The sequence below is a fragment of the Erpetoichthys calabaricus genome, chromosome 6, assembly GCF_900747795.2.
Source record: "Erpetoichthys calabaricus chromosome 6, fErpCal1.3, whole genome shotgun sequence".
NCBI classification, from domain to species: Eukaryota; Metazoa; Chordata; class Cladistia; order Polypteriformes; family Polypteridae; genus Erpetoichthys; species Erpetoichthys calabaricus.
Genome location: NC_041399.2, coordinates 117,827,843 through 117,846,380, shown reverse-complemented (window position 1 = coordinate 117,846,380; position 18,538 = coordinate 117,827,843). Strand labels below are relative to the sequence as shown.

Below are 18,538 nucleotides of genomic sequence, written 5' to 3'. Positions count from 1 at the left end.
ATTTTCATATCTGCTTCTTCCAGTACTGGGGTTTTGGGGTGGGAACCATGCCTAAGCTGGCAGCCCTTGGCACAGGGGAGGAAACAGCCCTGGAAATGCAATGCAAAAGTGACTGAGAAACACTGGTTTAGGTGTATGTGGAGGGCAAGTGGCCATTGCTGAATCACAGGCACATGAGACTTGTTCATGGTATAATCTGCCCACCACTAATCCCATACCCCAAAACCCCTCACCAACCTTCTCCTCTCCACTTTTATTTCCATTTTATAATCTCACTAGTTTCTGCCTTTAAAGTGGGACAGTTGTGGGGGTAAAGCAAGTGGGATTAGAAATGAGCTAAAAAAAAAAAACATCCCTTGCCACTGTCTATCTCTTCAGTGGAGGAGGGCATGGAGGTAAATGTACCATGAACAAGAAACTAGCTGATATGGCTTTGTTTTTCCTCTTGTGCTTGCGATACAGTGATGTGAGTGGCGAGATACAGTAACATTCGATTTAGGCAGAGTGAGTTTGTCATGTGAAACTATGAGTGGCAGTGTGATGTGTTGTGATCTAGTGAAATTAGATCGAAGTGCTGTCCACTGTGAAGGTTTATGCAGTGTGTTTCAATGGCATTTGATTTTGAGGGAGACCGGGGTCCTCATGTGAAAATGCGAGTAGCAGAGTCGTGCAGTACAATACAACTATATTCGAGCAAAACGTGGCCCCCCGTGAAAGTTTGCATGACAAGTGACATTCGATTAAAGGGCTCCTCACTGAAAGTTTAGGATGTTACACAAAGAAGTTCAAACTGGAAGAGCACTGCTCAGAAAACTGACATAGGGAGAATGTGCAGCAGACAGTATCTATATATCATAATCGAACCCATAACACTTGAAGTGTATAAGTGCACACCGCAACTCTTCAAAGTTATACTATTCAGTACTTACAAATCAAGCATAGCATCAAGTGCCTCAGCAAATGCATCGTTCTCAATAGAATCAACAGTGTCTCAAGGTGTACAAATTCCATATGACTAGCATTCTGTAACTTTCCTATGGTTTCTCAACCACATTATTTTGAATATGACATTTTCCTAGTACAAACTTCAAGCCTGATTTCACATCAACCAAACAATCTACATGCAATTTCACAGAAGCTTGTGCATAAGAATGCATGAAGATGAGTTGTCACATTAGCAATATGTTTCGTGTCTTTTGCATATGGCACATGTTATACAAGTATCCAGTCACAGACAACTATTCATCATAGAAAATGTCTGAAGCTCAGCTATACAATAGTAATGAGTCTTTCACTGTATAGGGCATGACATATGTGGGATCTTTTATAAAAGATTCACTCAGCTGTGATGCACCACTTGCCTCTGCATATATTTGTGCAAATCACATTCTTTACTAATGAAAGAAAGCAGAAAACACAGAAACTTCTAATTTATTTAAAAGACACCCTTGGGTATATAAAAAAACATTATTGTTTTATATTGAGTTGTGAATTTACTGCAACACATACAAACAAATTTGAAATGTGAGTGGCTACACCAAAACTGATTTTGCTCTAAAAAGTTTTAGGAAATTCAGTAAAACTTAACACTAAAAGGTAGAGTTTAAAGAAATGGGAAGGTAATTAATAATAATAATCAATTTCACTATGAAGAACTATCATAAGAAAACTAAAAAAGTACATTATACAAATTTATAGTGATAAATATAATTGCTCCCCCCTTTCGCGGCATTTTATAAGTCATTTTGAAATCCAATTTCCCAAGATGTTCAATGTTTTCCACTTAAACATAACCAAATAAAACAAAAAGCATGCGGGTTGAACAGTTATTGCGTAAAGCAAATGCTACATATATTGAAAAACAGTGAGTTACCACCGGGGTCATAGTGCAATTGTGAATGGAGATGTAGTAAATTTTAGATGAGGCAGCGTGGATATTTAGAAAGCTCATCTCATATAGCTCAGTATCACACTTCATAGCAATTTGTAACCAAATGTACTCTTTGTTTATAATATCTAAACTTAATAAAATTTAGAATACATTGACAAAATGAATTCCCTTTCTTTCTGCTTGATTTACAGTAGAACTTAAACCCTTAAGAATAATTTTTAACTGAGGTTCATTCGACAATGCTCAAGGCGACACTCTCAGAGTCAATAAGGCCTTTATTGATTATAGTTTGTTTTCTTATGTTGGTTCATGCATATTTACTTGGAACATCTTTGAGAGAAAATCTGTAGTAGCAATAACTTAGCAACTTAATTTATTCTAAGACAGAATTGCAATAATGCAACATTGCTGGACAAGTTACATCAGCCAGGGATAAGTCACCAAAATAATAAGCTGGCATTACATCACCAATTGCAGGGATGCCTATGAACAATTGCTTGTGCATTTTCCAACTAGTGCGACAAAAGGCGAGCAGTCCTTTTAAGGATAGTGAGCCACCTCAAAGAGCCATGTAAAGAGCAATGAATCCATTTGTTGTGGCGCTCAGCGCAGATGCTACATTCCAACTTAGTTCCTTTGCCCTTTTGAGAAGGTGCTGGAGAGTCTCAAGGCACAGATCCATAATCTGGAGAGATCATGTGCAGCACCAGTACAGGGATGGAGACAGCTGAGAGACTGACACCTATGCAGCTCAACCACCACTTCTCCATCTTCTAAGGTCTATTAGCCCCTATGTGGACACTGGAAGAGCTTCAGGCTAATGGAGGTGGGGAAAAGTGGGGCAGATCAAGTTGCCACTGACCCCAAGTGAGCTGTGAGATTCAGGGCCAGTGATAAAAATGCACAGGCAAAGGACAAGGCAAGGTCATAGAGTCGCTGTGAAGCGGCGGTGAAGGGAGAGTCTGAAAGCTGAGATCAACACCTGATTTGTGGCACCAGTTCAGTAAAGTAAAACAGCCAAGAGACAACTACATCTGCATCTCCCCACAAGCAGGTTTGCCTGTTTGCCTACAGCTGACCAGTGTTTAATACCTCTGTTGCACCTCATGACAATATAGCACTTAACATCCCGGTTATGCCAACTGTCAGTGTAGCACACAACATTCCTGCTATGCCATCTGACAACACAGTTCTCCCGAACCCTGCTGATGTGCCCTAAGCACTGGCAGCATAACTGAAGCGGGAAAGAAGACCACCCTGCTGTTTTGCACCAGTGCAAGAAATTGGAAGTGGTTGCTGGGGACAGTGACTTTGAAGGGAGGGCTATGCAAGAGTGAAGGACAAGTTACATCAGCCAGTGATGAGTCACCAAAAGAATAAGCTGGCATTACATCACCAATGGCAGGGTCACCTATAAAAACAGCAACTATGCATAGTTGCATGTGCCTTTCCAACTAGTGCAGCAAAAGGTGAGCAGTCCTTTTAAGGATAGCAAGCCACCTCAAAGAGCCATGTAAAGAGCAGGGAATCCATCCATTGCAGCCATTGGAGTCGATGTTACAATAATTTGCAAATGTTTGTGGAAAGAAAAATAGTGCTCTCTATACCACATTCAATTATTAGATTACCACACATTTTCTCAGTAAGGTAAATGACTTTTGTTCATCATTTAAACTGATATTACTTGGACAAATAAAAAATACTTTTCAGTGTATGTACAATATGTATGTATGTATGTAGCAGCAAAGCAGCAATATGCCCTTTGCAGTTTGCAAAATGTGTGTTGTGATTGCTGTGGGAATGGAATTATTAACATAGTTCTACAAAATAATCTTTGAAACCAAACATGTGACCAGAGTTAGCTAGTGTGAGACAAAAAGGGCACCAAGAATCATTATGCCACTATATATAGTACAATGTATAAACACAAGCCATCAGAAATGTTCAGTTCTCCCACTTTATCAAATGTAGAATTCTGTGCAGGCATAATCCAAATGTAACAAAGGGGGTAAGGATAGAAAGTAACCAAGATGGGATACATTTAGCAAATAAAAAGCCAAAAATAAACAGGAGCAATTTATAGACACTAAATTAAACTGACAGCATACACATATTTATTATTGAGTGTTATACTTAATTCTGGTTGTAAACTAAGGTTAAAAGACATACATGTGATTACTCAACACTATTATTTAGTAAGAATATGGCTTTTCAGAAAATGTATGTAGTTATATTAACTACTGTATCAACAGAACAGTAGTAGTTTTAAATATACCTTTCAAGCAAGGGGGCAATGACAGTGAACTAAGGGTGTACTCACACTATACACATTTGTTTCGTACTGTGCCCATGCGTGATTGCACCCCTCCCCACCCCCCCACCCCCTCATCTGGCCTGCACTCACGCTCTGCTTAATATTCTGGGCCCAGGCAGGCTTTCATCATCACCATGCAACTTTGTGTAAAGTCAAAACAAGAGTGACAGCATCCATGTCAAAATGATTTTACTCATTTTGTGGTTGTTTTGGAATCATGTACGACAGGATAACACTCTACCCTCTTACAGATTTATTGGGTGTACAGCACAGCATTTTGCTGTTAATCGTGCTGCACGTACAAGAGGATTTATATGGAGACAAATGATGTTAAGGGAGGAATTTGTAGCTTTTCTTGCCAACTACAATTCATGTTCATATGTAAGGTGAGAATAAAAACCTGTTTTTAACTCAAAAGGTATTGAATGAAATGAGAATTACACTACCTGACTTGTTGCATCATTGACATCATATCTTGTTTTCTGTGCTCAGGCACATCTAGTGATCACACTGTTCCTGAATGCTGCTGAACCTTCCTTGGGCCCACTTCTTCCAAGTGGGCCAAGACACAGTATGGTTGAAAGAGCGATCACACTAGTCAAACAAACTAGACTTTGTGGGGTTACATACGGCCAAATGTGCTCGGGCATGGAACAAATTGCCAGTGCGAGTATATCCTAACAGGATTTCAGATTATTGTGTAATTTCAAGTAGCATAACACATACGTACATTAAAAAATGTTCACGTCACTGCAATTTGTTATATAAAAGAAAATCTTTAATTATGCAATATACCTATTTTTTAAGTTGAAATGTATGTGTCTTCTACTTTAAAGATGTAATCTCACACAATTCTAGGTTAACTGAAATTTGGAGGTAAAAGCACAACTTTTTTTTGCTTTATTTCATTAGTTTACATTTTTCTGATTCCACCATTCATGGATTTATTCATGTTTTAAATTAAAATGTTTAGTAAAGTGTAATTCACAGATTATACTAAGCATGAGTAAAACAATACTCTTTTGGTAGTGACTGATACATTACAACTATAAATCTTTTAATTCAAATTTAAAATTAAAAACTTTGACAAAATGGAGCTTCCGGTTTTCCTGCTTCTCGTCAAACTTTCAAATGAACAATTAACTGAATGGCAGCAAAAATACACCATAATGCCATAACTTTATAATATCACTTTTTTCTGAGTCACTATATTTGCATACAAAAATAATATTTTAACACTTTTAATCTATAAACATTGTTTCTGAATTGCATATATGAGGTGAGACACAAAAATAACTGGACTGGGCTTGGGGCTTTCCTGGAAAACCGTCTGGAGGTCAGCCCGACGTGAATCATAGAACTATATCCTCTCCTACATGCCCTCTTAAACCGCTGACTGGCTAGGTATATTCTGTAGTAGCCCAGTCAGTATTTGCATAACAATCGCTCCACGAGTTGCAGCGATAATGTCGGGTGTAAAAATTGAACAGCTAATCAACATCAAATTTCTCACAAATTCTCTCTTTTTCTGTAAAGCAGTTTTGACTGACAAAAACATTCCTGTCCTTGATCATCCTCCCTATTTGCCCGATTTAGCTCCCTGTGATTTTTACTTGTTCCTGAAAATCAAAAGTGACCTGAAGGGAACACATTTTTCTTCAATGGATGAAGTGAAGACAAAAATGGCAAGCTTGTTGAAGAGCCTCAAACAAGAAGTCTTCCAGCACTGTTTCAATCAATGGAAGATACGTATGGAGCAGTGTAGAGATCGGGAGGAGTACCGTATATAGAAGGTGACAATGTTTAGAATGCTGTAATTCATCAATATATATATTTTTTTTTTTTACCAATCCGGTTATTTTTGTCTCTCACGTCGTATACACTTTGTGGGTAATTTGGTCTGTCTTTTAGGACACTAAATAGTTTGCAAAATGAATACTGCCCTGAGAAGTTAGAGTGTACTCTTTTTAACACCCTTTTTGTGGAGGTAGCTGCAAGAGACATGGACAGATGCTTGTAGGTGTTTGTCAGGTGGCAACCCTTGAACTCATTGCTGGATACAAGATAACGGAAGTTTTCAAATGTAACATTAGCAGGATAGTTTCTAGATTTGATAGTGTAGTACTAGTAAGCCAAAAAGACAACAGTTATAGCAATAATCAAAGCAAAAGCCCATGTGCAGGTTGAGTGTGGTAAGGCTATGGGGAATACCATTTGAACAAGCTCAAAGAAATAGTGGAAAAGCATTAGCCAATTTGGGACTGGTAGGTGCAACATAACACAGGCTGTTCTCAGGAAGGGTGGAGAAAATGTACTCACATAAGGATAGTGCTAAGAGGTAGAAACAGCACTCCTAAATTCACTAGATAAAACATTGTATTAGGCAGCACTAGAAGGGTTAAGGTTGGGTCCATCTCTGTGGATGTGGCCAAAAGTAACTAAAAAGCTCCATAGGCAATGCTGCAGAGGTAGAGGAGATCTGAAAGCTATAGATACAGTATTGTGTGGTCTTGTGGCTAGAATGTCTTCCTCAAAATTGTTTGGAAAGTGTGGACATTGTCTTGGGAACTGGCAAAATACAGTAATGCATTTACCAAGGGAATCACACACTTAAATCATCCTAGGGAAGCCTACTGTATGCCACTGAATGGGAATGAAGACTCTGTCTAATATATGAACCTCAAATTCAGGAACAGATGAAAATATGCCGATTTCTTCCTGTCCATGGAATAGGGAACCAGTTCCTTGTTCTTACACTGGTCCTTGAGTGGTCATAGGAATATATAGTTAATATACATCTGCTCTGAGAGTCCTGTAGGTAATGTGGTAGGTGCTTCAAAAAATGGGTTTCTGGAGCCACTACAGTGTGCCGTTCCATCCTTATACTTACAGAGCAAGCCATGTTCAGATTTTGTGTATTACGTACAGTTTGTTCAATGTGGGCACTGGACTCTATGAAGGGTGCATCTTCTTCATTTCCATTTGATTATTTTCTTGGAAAGAATATCAAGTTACAGGTACAGGGGGAGTTAGTTCAGTCAGTGTAAATTCCTATGGGCGGAGTGGTGGCTCTGAGGCTAGAGATCTGCACTGGCAATCGGAAGGTTGCCGGTTCGAATCCCGTCAATGCCATTAGGGACTCTGCTCTGTTGGGCCCTTAAGCAAGGCCCTTAACCTGCAATTGCTGAGCGCTTTGAGTAGTGAGAAAAGCGCTATATAAATGCAAAAAAATTATTATTATTATTATTATGTTCATCTATGATCAAAGGTTATGGTTACTGACTGAAAGAATTAGTTTGTGAGAATAAGCAGCCAAATGAGGTTGTTGCCAAGGGTTGTTGCACTAACTCCCTGTTAACTGGTTGAGGGGCTTAACAATACACGAGGACCTCAGAGTAGAACGGTTTCTCTTCTGCACCAACAAAAGCCAGCTGGGGTGGTTTGTGCATGTAGCTAAGATGCCCCCTAGGCACCGTGCTCCCATGGGGTGTTTAGTACGCATACACCCCACTGGTTAAAGACCCAGAGCTTAGATACAGGATATACTTGACAGACTATATCTTTCATCTGCCATTTGGGAATTCCTCAGAAGAAGATGGATACAGGTGTTTAGGATACATTATTCTAGCTAAGTTCAACCTTAAGCTACCACAATCCACACCTCAATAATTCCAGTGAAAGTAAATAAAATTCAGTACTCCAGTATGATATTAGCTTGAACTGCTGCATAATTAAGTTAAAATGAAAACTGATTGGTAAAGCAAAATTATCAACACACTCTATAACACATATGTATAATAGTTGCTTAATTTCATTATGCAGCTTGGCAATCTTCCATTAACATATTATTAACCTTATTAAGACCTGTTCTTTCATTGTGCTAAATAACAAGGCTTTGGAATTTTCTATTTTCACATTGTAACGTGAATGTATCTAATGCAGATATTTGCCTACACTGTCAATTTAAATATAGCTCACAATTCCCTACCTTGCCATGGCCAAAAATGTTTTGGTGCAGTCTGCATTAAAAGCAGCAAGAAAAAACACCCCAAAACACGACACGACTAAGACATGATTTCAAAACCAGGAAAAAAAAGAAATAATTTAATTGTTAGATCAGTGCTGTTACTCATTAGGATGTAGGATGCAGTAAAAATGAATACAACAAGCCAAAAGAGTATTGCCTGGAGTTATACTGACTTCAAACATTGTCCTTTGGCACAAACATCAAAGCACTGCTGTTTCACTACGGCAATAGTTCCTAAGAGATGATAAGTGAACTATACCTGGGATCACACAATGGTATCACACAATGGGTCACAATTCAGACCTGGGGGCATGATGGCTCTGACAAGAAATTCTTGAAGGCACCACTCCTCTGCTTTTTGAATCTTTACACCAAGAAAAGGGTCATGAATTCAGGGTCTTGGAGTTGGAAAGAGCTAGCTACCCATTTGAGCTATAAGGCAACTCTACTTGCTTAAATGTGCAAACAGGGTTATGACTTGTCATCTTAGCAGTTGTGATCATATGTTATACAGCCCACTCTCTTTCTCTCTCTCTTTATACACTTGCTACAAACATCACTTCCAACCACAAATATCACAGAACCATATCTCTCTACTGAGGAATTCGCTCATTGTTGCCACTTGTCCTCCCTGAAACAGCAAAAGTAGGACTAGAATTAAGGCCTTTTGGATTACAGAGCATCTTTCAAAATGGAGCTAAAGGACGTACCAAATTGTTTGCTTCAACCTGCAAGGCTAAGTTTACTTTAATTGCTGCAGAAGATCTGTAGGTTGTAACCTATTAGTTGTTCCCTGAAGCAGGCCCATTTGCAATATTCTGATATTTCCGTTTTTTCACTTTTTGCTAACCTAAACTTTAAATTTAAACCTCTAGCAGTTTATTGCTTACCTTTTCACCATTTTATGTCATTCATTGCATTTCAACTGATTAAATTTGAAGATAAACTGGAAAAACTGAGGTGTTCTAAATCTCTTGAATAGCAGTATATTTATATATTTGTTATTATACTGTATATTTGCAAAGATTTTGGTATTATTACTATTATATATATCAATCTACATAATTCTTCAATTTTAAAAATGGTAAGTAGGCTGTACTGAAAATAAAGTTGATATGTATACTTTTATTTTTCTCCATAAATAATTGCTTACTAAATATACTCTACTATATTAAGTTGTAATTAAATTACATTTGCAATTTACAGAAACTGTCAATGAATGCAGACATTTTTGCATCAGTTTATCAAATGACTAAACAAAACTGGCCATTCAATTATGAGCTACTGAGATGAAGCACAGCTACATCTTCAGAAACCTCACAGAGTCATAATAATGTCCAGTAAACCACATTGATTTAGAACATGAACTTTCTGAAAGAATCAAGTAGTCCCATATTTGCTACAAATTAAGTTATTTTATTTCTTTTTTGCATTGAAAACCAGTAATCTGGTTTCACTCTAACTATACTTTCACTCTAATTCATTCTTCATTTCAAATTTAGTTTCACTGGTTTAGGTGCAGACTTCATTTAATTAGTGGACATACTTGATTGTATCCAAACACTGTCTATTAGAAAATACAAGCTAACAAAATATCTAACTGCAAACAATTTATTTTACTGATCAGTATCTATGGAACTTTTTTGAAGACCTATAAGAATATTCATTTACCAATGAAAACATCATTTCACTTGTGTTGTTTTTTAAGAGCCTAAACTTCTCTACAGGTATAGGCACAATACATGTGAAAATGAAAATAAGAGAATGTATTGATCAGAAATGCCAGTGCTAAATGACTTGGTATCAATATGGTGCAACGAATCTTTACAGTATCGACATCTGCAGTACTGTACTATTTAAGGAAAGAACCAAATCCTCTATTGGATTTTAAATAATTCTGCATCATTTTACATATTTGTCTCCTTTCACCTAATATGACAACTCACTTGGCACTTTAAAAATCCAAATGTACTATGAACTCTCCAAAAGGAGAGTAAACAATTATGCAAAATCCAGTAACCTGGTAGAGAGAGGTATTTCAGTGGTTTTTAATGTTGTGAAAGATGGCTGCACAAACTGATGAACCATTATGCCGAAGGTGAATGCCAGCATCATTCCTGAATCAATTACTTGCTAGGGAACAAAACAGCATGCTTCAGCAGTTATTGTGGTGTATTGTTGTGGCTCTTGAGGCATTTAGAAGTGGAGAATTGCAAACCATTTTCAAAATACAGCTTTGAAGTCAAATCTTCAAGCAAGAAATACAAGGGCTTGATCTACTATGTAAATGAAAACAGCAAAAGTACTAAGGTAATGTGCAGGTTAGGACAAAATTCTAGAGTATTTGTTCATTCCGACCAAATTGGGCAGGCAACTTGATTATAAGGAACGTGAAATCCAGCATATACACTGGTGTAATTAGAATGTAGTGTAATTTATCGTGTATGCATTACATGCTGGACATATATCCAAAGTATAGACAACTCCGGTACTAAACATAGAATATCTGAAAGATAACATGCAGTACAGATTATTATTCTAACATGGAGCAAGTAATACAACTTCTACGTTTTTCAGCAGAGTTTGAGTATAAACTAGCTGTTGCTCAAAGGGAAACCTCCATTGAGTCACCATATAATACTTAACTAAGTATTGTAGTTTCATCAAATACAACTACACACACTTTTCTTTACAAGAAAGAAGAAAAACCCTTGAAACACCCATAAACATGTTCACAAATGTCATAAAAACATATCAGCTAAACAGCCATCACCTAGGTTTATCCAAGTTTCCTTCTAACTATCCCAATTTCTTCTCTTCCATTTTGAAGATTTTTAGAATTGAATACCATTAAGTTAATAAAATTATGGAAGAATGGAAATGTGGGGAGAAGGGGTTCTTCTCACCTAGGCACATTTACATGACACTGTTTACAGAATTATAAAATACACCTAAAGCAAACTTACCAGTTAGAAATATAGTATTTTATCTTACAAAGGAATTTTATAAGAGATTGAGAAACCGTTGTTTTCTAGTTATGCAGAATGGACACCCTGATTTTAGAAGTGCACTTTTTTCTTTTAAAATCAGCTACTCTGAATCTTCATATAGTTTTTCTGAAGAAATACTGACCTTGCTTGAACAGTTTTTATCACCCAAATGGAAGAAAGTGAAAATGGAGGACACTTAGCAAATTTATCAAACTGTATTTGTGGTCTTATTTCTCCTAGTCCAAATCTTTTATTATAGGAGTGTGCTATTTGCACATCACCTATCTACTACTTACAGTGACTCTCACTTCTTGAAAAGACCAATTTTAACAGCAGGCTTCAATTTTACATGCAATTTCTTCTCAGTTTATACTGATTTTAAATTCATTCAGGCGAGATAGTGTTTTTTTTCCTTTGCATGTTTATGCTGATTCCCACCCCCTCCTCTTTTTTTCTCTCTCTGTGGTCCCTAATCAAATTACCTGTATGAATGCCTGTAATTTATCGGCCGGTCGGCCAACAAAATAATTAGTTTTCTTGCAATGGCTATTATCAGAAATTGGAAGTGTATAATATAGGTGCCCAGAGGAATACCTTTTTAATAATGAGTAAAGCACGTGGGTTTTAGGTAACAAAGATAATTTTGTTTTCTTTTTTTCAAAGTACGAACACTTTCCTTTGTCATCATAATTATACAACTTTACTGTTAATTATATAATAATATATAGGTTGGACAGTGGTTAGTGTTGCTGTCTGACAGATCTAAGGTATTGGATTTGAATCCACATGCCTTTCTACCTGTGGCTGCATGGGTTTTCCTTTCATATACCCAAAAGATTAATGATTCTAAATAAGCTTTGTGTGAGTAGCCGTGTGATAGACTGGTGCCCCAGTCAAAGCTGCTACCTGTCTTGCACCTAATTCTGTCGGATTACACTCCAGTCATCTGTAACACTAAACTGATGTACGCAGGTTTAAAAATATTTGATATATGTTATAATATATAAATATATTTTTGGAATTGTATTTGTGCCCCTTCCCCAAATGTAAGAACAATTGTATTTTGTATGTACAGCACTGTACTTCTTAAGTAACCCTATATATTTTCCATATTAATTCATTCTAACAGTTAAAAGATATATTGGGAATTCTATTAAAACTGCAACTGTGCTAGACTTCTACACCAGAGCATACCTCCTGCTCAACCTCATTTAATTTAGAAAAAAGGAATTACTAGGAGAATGTCAAGAGAATTAAGAACTTAAAACTATGGAAAAATAAGAATGTATTTAAGTTTCTTATGAATTTAAATCTCAACCTACTGCTCTTTTATAAATTCAGAATAAGAGAGCTAATAAATAAGAATACATAAATAATAAATTAAAAATTAAAAAACTAAAATAAATAAGAATAAATAAATAATAAATAAGAATAAGAATGCTAATTATACAGTTAAAAATGAGTCACTGATTGTGAAACTGGTTGAATTAAAAACTTCAGTTACTGGGCTTGCCGAGGACTGAAGTTAGAAATCACTATTCCTCTGTGTTGTCATTAAAAGTGACCTATTACCTCAGAAATAGATAGAAGCGTTTTCAATTTTCTTATAAATTCTGTTGTTTAAAAATTACTTCTGAATATAAATTTCTGTTTATGCTGATCACACGTAATTTCATGACCACCGACAAATGCACACCAGTGAAGGAAAAAGAAAAGGGACATATTTTGCTTTATTCCATGTTACATGTCTATTAAGATGACAACAACCTAGGAAATGAGAAGCAAACAAATGTAACACTATTGCCACTTCAGGCTCATATTTACGACTGCTGCTTTACTTAACCTGCTTAACCTGTAAGATCCTTTGCAAAACTACCATGTGGTTTACCATTCACTCTTGAAAAATATGGGCTAGTCCATCATATTCAGTCATCATCATTTTTTTAAATGTTGTTATTCAAAATGAATTATTTTTACTGCATATATTAAAAACTAAGACATTGTACTTTTAAGCAATAAAGTAATGCGATTTAAAAGTCATACAAGTATAAAATAAAAATAATAAATTAAGGCCTGAATGACACAGTACTAGATTAAGGCTGAAAAAAGAAACAAAGTCCCTTAGGCACATTACAGCAATCAGAAAACACATTATTATGCCAGTTGCTATTATTATTTAAAAGGAAAAAGAATGCAATAGTTAATTGGGATCATATTGCAATTTGTACCACAGACAGTGAGAACAGACGGGGCATGGGTTGCTCAGTGGTCTTTTAAAAGCTTAAGACCCTTCAGTGGAGCTGCAAAGCAAAGGAATGTGGAGAGTGCACTGCTAGTAATGCACGTTAACCCCGTGACCCCATTTCCAACACTATACAAGCAACAAGTCCTTCCAAATTAGAGCTAAATTAACTAAGCCGCTGCACAGTGCACGCATGAAGGAATGCAATTTAAATCCAATATGAAGGTGAGGCACAGTAAAGGGCAAGTATGATTTTGCCTTAATTAACACACTGCAATAGAAAAGGAATTAGAAAATATGCTCATGTTTAAGTGGGAAATGTACTTTGCCTGCTCTGCACTGACCTGTTTCTGCCCCAGGTTGGAATTAAAGCAGCTTTAATGTAGGAGTCATTACAGTATTCATGCTGCTATCATTAAATGATGCCCTAACCTGTATACATATCATGTAACACGAAGACTGAAATGAGCTGCTTAATGTGTGATATAAAAGTAATATATGGAGAGTTGATGAATTCTGATTAGGTATATTACCAAGTGATTTCTGACAATTGCACTCAGAATACAGGCAAAAATGGACCAGCCTACAATAAAGTGGAGGAAAAAATGCATATATGAGTATTTTCAGAATTTAACTATGCACCTTTTTAAGGTTAATTCCAAAACATCAATATAATCACAGATTAAAAAACAGTATACATTGTCTGACAGACTGCTTTTGTGGAATTTATTCTATAATTTTGCCAAACATATTCACTTTACTGAGCACTAGGGAAAAACAAATCTCTTTCTTATCACCTGTGATGAGCAAACTCCGTTGAATTTGCTTTGCCTTGGGAACTTCACTGAACTTCGCAAAATGCACTGAATTCAATAGGGAAAGAGACACTGAACTAGTTTTGAATGAATTATAATAGTGCAATGGTGTTTTAAATGTCCCTGATGGCTGGGGAGACATCTGCCAACAATGCTGGGCTGACACCTGTAGCCAAAAGTATGACCTGAGCTGTATGGCAGCAGTGCAAAATCAATATCACAACAGACAGGAAACCCAAATTCACTGAGGCTTTGCCCCCACAGATTCATTTGCAGGTACTCACCTCTCTCAAACCAAAAAGTACAGTGTTGTTTTCTTCCCATAACACTTTTGCTTTTTCACTGTCACTGCTACCAAATAGAAGCAACACTAAAGCATGTGGATTCTTCACTTCTCCCTGTTTGCATCAACTGCACTGCACACTGGGTAATATTATTAAAGGGGTAGGCTCACAATTTACATACAGGTCACATACACGTCCACACAAAAAGACACTATCTTTAAGACATAAATACACTGACATAATTCCAGTTTCCGTCAGTGTGCGTGTTTTGTGTTTAAATGTATCTGCAATTTTCCTCCAATTTTTACTTCACTACTAAGATTATTATTATATACTTGGACCATCTCATCCAAAGTCAGCAGCTACTGCTCTGTGATGTTACACTGGCCTCGCAAAGCATCATGGGACGATGGGGGGAAAAAAAGCTTGTCTAAGCCGGCTGAACAGTGAATATCTAGGAAAATATTCAGCAATGAATGTCACCAGCGAACATGTCATATTGACAGCAAAAAATGCCTTGGTGAATTTAGCCACTAAATGCAACTTGTCACTGTTTTTCTGAAATTCTTTTTGTATGTGAAGCAACATTCAATAGCACCACAGTCAAATAGTTATTGGTCCCAGGTTCTACAATCCAAAATCAAGTCTGTCATTTACTTAATTTAAACTAATTTCAGCTTCTTTCATATCATCCAAAGCAGCCATCTGAGCTATACTCCGTAAAAAAAAAATATATATATTTAAAAATAAACAGATGCAAAAAAATATAGATATAGAATGAGTTATTGATTCTGCCTATTTAGGGAGTTGTGGTTCAGTGTTTCATGATGACTTCATGGGAATAATGTGAGTATAACTGAAATGTATTTACTTAAATATTCAATCGAGAAAGCAAACAAAGCAGGAAGTGTTTTTGATTTATAAATAGAATCTCTGTCAGCCCACATTTGCTGACCTAACATAATTTGACTTCTGAAAATGCAGTTTGAAGCTGGCGGCTTCTAAAATGTGCCAGCAGCAAGTTTAAGATACACAATGGTGCAGACTTCAAGCGATTGAAAAACAAGGTGTCATGTAGCAATTTTCTGCTTTAAATCCACACTTTTTACATTTTAAAAAACTTCCGGAATTGAAAAAAAAAAATTCTTTAAAAATAATTGTCTTACTCAAATTTAAGGTAGCAAACTTAAGCAAACCATTTTCAGTTATATTAAAATCTTGCTTGCTGAAACAGCTGTCTAACTGCTAGATGGCTCTTGCAGTGAAGCCAATGATATTGCCATCACGTGCAAAAGATGGAGCACTAAGCTGGCCTGTCCGCAGGACACCAATTCCAACAGTCGTCAAATGACAGCTGAATGATCTAGGCATAGAGAGAAAAAGGTGCAGTATATCACATGAGAAATCCTGTTTGTCCTAAAGGATCTTCACTTTGGTTTGTTTTGCCTATCGAGTTCTGTAATTATTTATTTTGTTTTCTAGCATGTGTAGAAATGTTTGCCTGCCTGAGTAGGTGTGTATGGAGAGGGGGTGGAGGAAGTCATTTCTTTGTCAGTTTGGAGGGAGTAAGTATATTAGATCATTAGAAAAGAGGAGTTTCTAAATTTCAGCAAATTAAGGGCCGGTTCGGAAGAACAAACAAAGCGAGCGCCATCCGTAAATGTCAGAGCACTGCCTCCTCATTTTGCAGATCATTAAACCCAATATTCCTAACCTGTATTAGTGCAATCAGGACAGGGCCATTATAGAGATATGGGCCTCAGGGAGAGTTCAGAAAAACAGAAACAAATTACTGCCAAAAAACACATGTATGCACACATACACACACTCACGCAAATAAAAAAATACATTTTAAAATTAAATCTAGATTTCTAACACTGGGATCTGCTAATGCACAGTCTCTGTGCAAAAGAATACTGTATCTTTTTATTCCTATATCAGAGCAGAGCAATCAGAATTGGGCCATTACGAAGCAGGGACTCAAGGGACAGATTTGTGAAATGAGAGGGAATAAAGAAACGACAATACAAAGTATTGAGATAAACACCCGTCATTAGCAAAACACTTAAGTCTTTTTATCTAATTCTGAACTGAACTTGAAATCTTTAACCTGTTTTATACCACACAGCTTTTTGTTTTCTCTTTATAAGCAAAGCAAATCATTAATGCTGCCAGTCTGCTAAGGTACAACTGAAGAAGTGAGCTGACAATTTAGTTGCATGGTGTGAAATGCTTCATTGTGGCCCACTAATACACTCATTAGGAATACCAAATAAGAAGGATTATTACTGTACTATTACTGTATATCAAGTGCACTACAAGAAATTGTAGCCAAAGATGGCCTGCACACAGCTGTTAACATATAGCATCAAACATCTATGATTCTTACAAATGAAGTTTTCTCGACTGTTACCTTATTTTCCAAGTGGCTTGTAAAGATTGATTGCTCTTAATATTTATTTTCAAGACAACTGAATTGTATTCTTGTAATGTATGATGATTTCTGGCACTCTTGCTTGCCTTTTCAAGTGCTGCTATGTCTGGTATTCTAAGAGGTAAACTAACATACTGAACACATCTGATTATGACACTGTAATCGAGTATTTAAATGTTAAATATTATGTACATCTTTAAGTTCTGCAGGGCAAAAGAAAAGAATTTAATAGCAACAGAAACTACAGAAGTTCTTTCATATTTCAATTCATAAAGTGATCTACTATTTAAGAAGACACAAGATTTACAAAATACAGTACTTGTACTTGAATAGCAATGAAAGTGAAGAGAAAAATTACATATTATGTGCAGAATTTCTAAAAAATGCTTGCAGATGATATATAATGATATACATTTTACAGTATGTTCCCATCACCATTAGATCTGTCAATAAAACAATACTGAAAAAGAAACATGATTTCTCACACATATCACATATTTGACAGCAAGGCCTTTAATGCTCCTCTAGAAGTGACCTCATGTAAACATAATGGATTATCAAAAAAAGACTATAAACAGGTACTGCTTATTTGTTCTTATAGACATTTACTACAAATCAGTCACTCAGTCAAGTAATACATTAAAATCATTGTATGTGTATGTTAATTAAAAAAAACACCAAAGAAGAGGTATCTCTAAAAGCATCCAAGTGTTGTGCTAAAATTAAATAGCCAAAGTCTGGAAGAACCAAACTGCTGCAACACCGCAGAAATATGCAACACATATGCAATAAATAGTACACAGCCATATACCGTCCTTGAGGCCTTGTCACATTATGAAACTATTCTGGCGGTTTCCAGTCACAGCCATTATTTACATAACCTTACCAAGTCGGAAGCAGTTGATGGCACACCACCATGAATCCAGTCACCTCACCTGATAACCAATGAATGCTCATCCAGAAGCACATTGCAGAATGCATCAATGAGAAATAAGGAATGCAGGTGTTTTGGACTTCACAAACAGAAGAGAAGCTTGTTTGTTTGATGTTATGTATTTTACTTACCATGACAGAATGGAAAAAAGTTGGCTGAGACTGATGCTGAACTCTCTCTATCAAGGCATCAAGCTATTGGCTATTAGAAAAAGGTACAAGCACTACTGTGCTGGAAGGTCATCACTCAGTCAGTAAAAGTGACATGGGCAGAGACTTTTAGTGGTTTAAATAGACATGGAACAGCAACACACTCAACAAATGCAGTGGGCAAGTCAGACATACCCCAATAACAAGATGTTACATAATGACACATTGCCTTAAGTTGAGATAAATACAGCCTATAAAGGCACTCAGACACAAGTCTATCATTGACTGAAACAGTCACAATGACAACAGAAAGGCCACTTGCTTTTTTAAAAGGTGGAGCTGGCTGAAATGAAGATAAAACTGTTTTTTTACTAGAATTTGTAATTCTAAAACAAGAGCTTCAAGTGGGGGAAAACTGCATAAAAATATTGAAAATTAAACAAAAATGAAAAACTAGA

At 36.4% G+C, this 18,538-nt stretch overlaps 1 protein-coding gene across 2 annotated transcripts in view; it reads right to left on the bottom strand.

The window, feature by feature from the left end:
- agap3 (ArfGAP with GTPase domain, ankyrin repeat and PH domain 3) overlaps positions 1–18,538 on the bottom strand; it is a 1,735,421-nt gene that overhangs the window by 72,385 nt on the left and 1,644,498 nt on the right. The window lies entirely within an intron of this gene.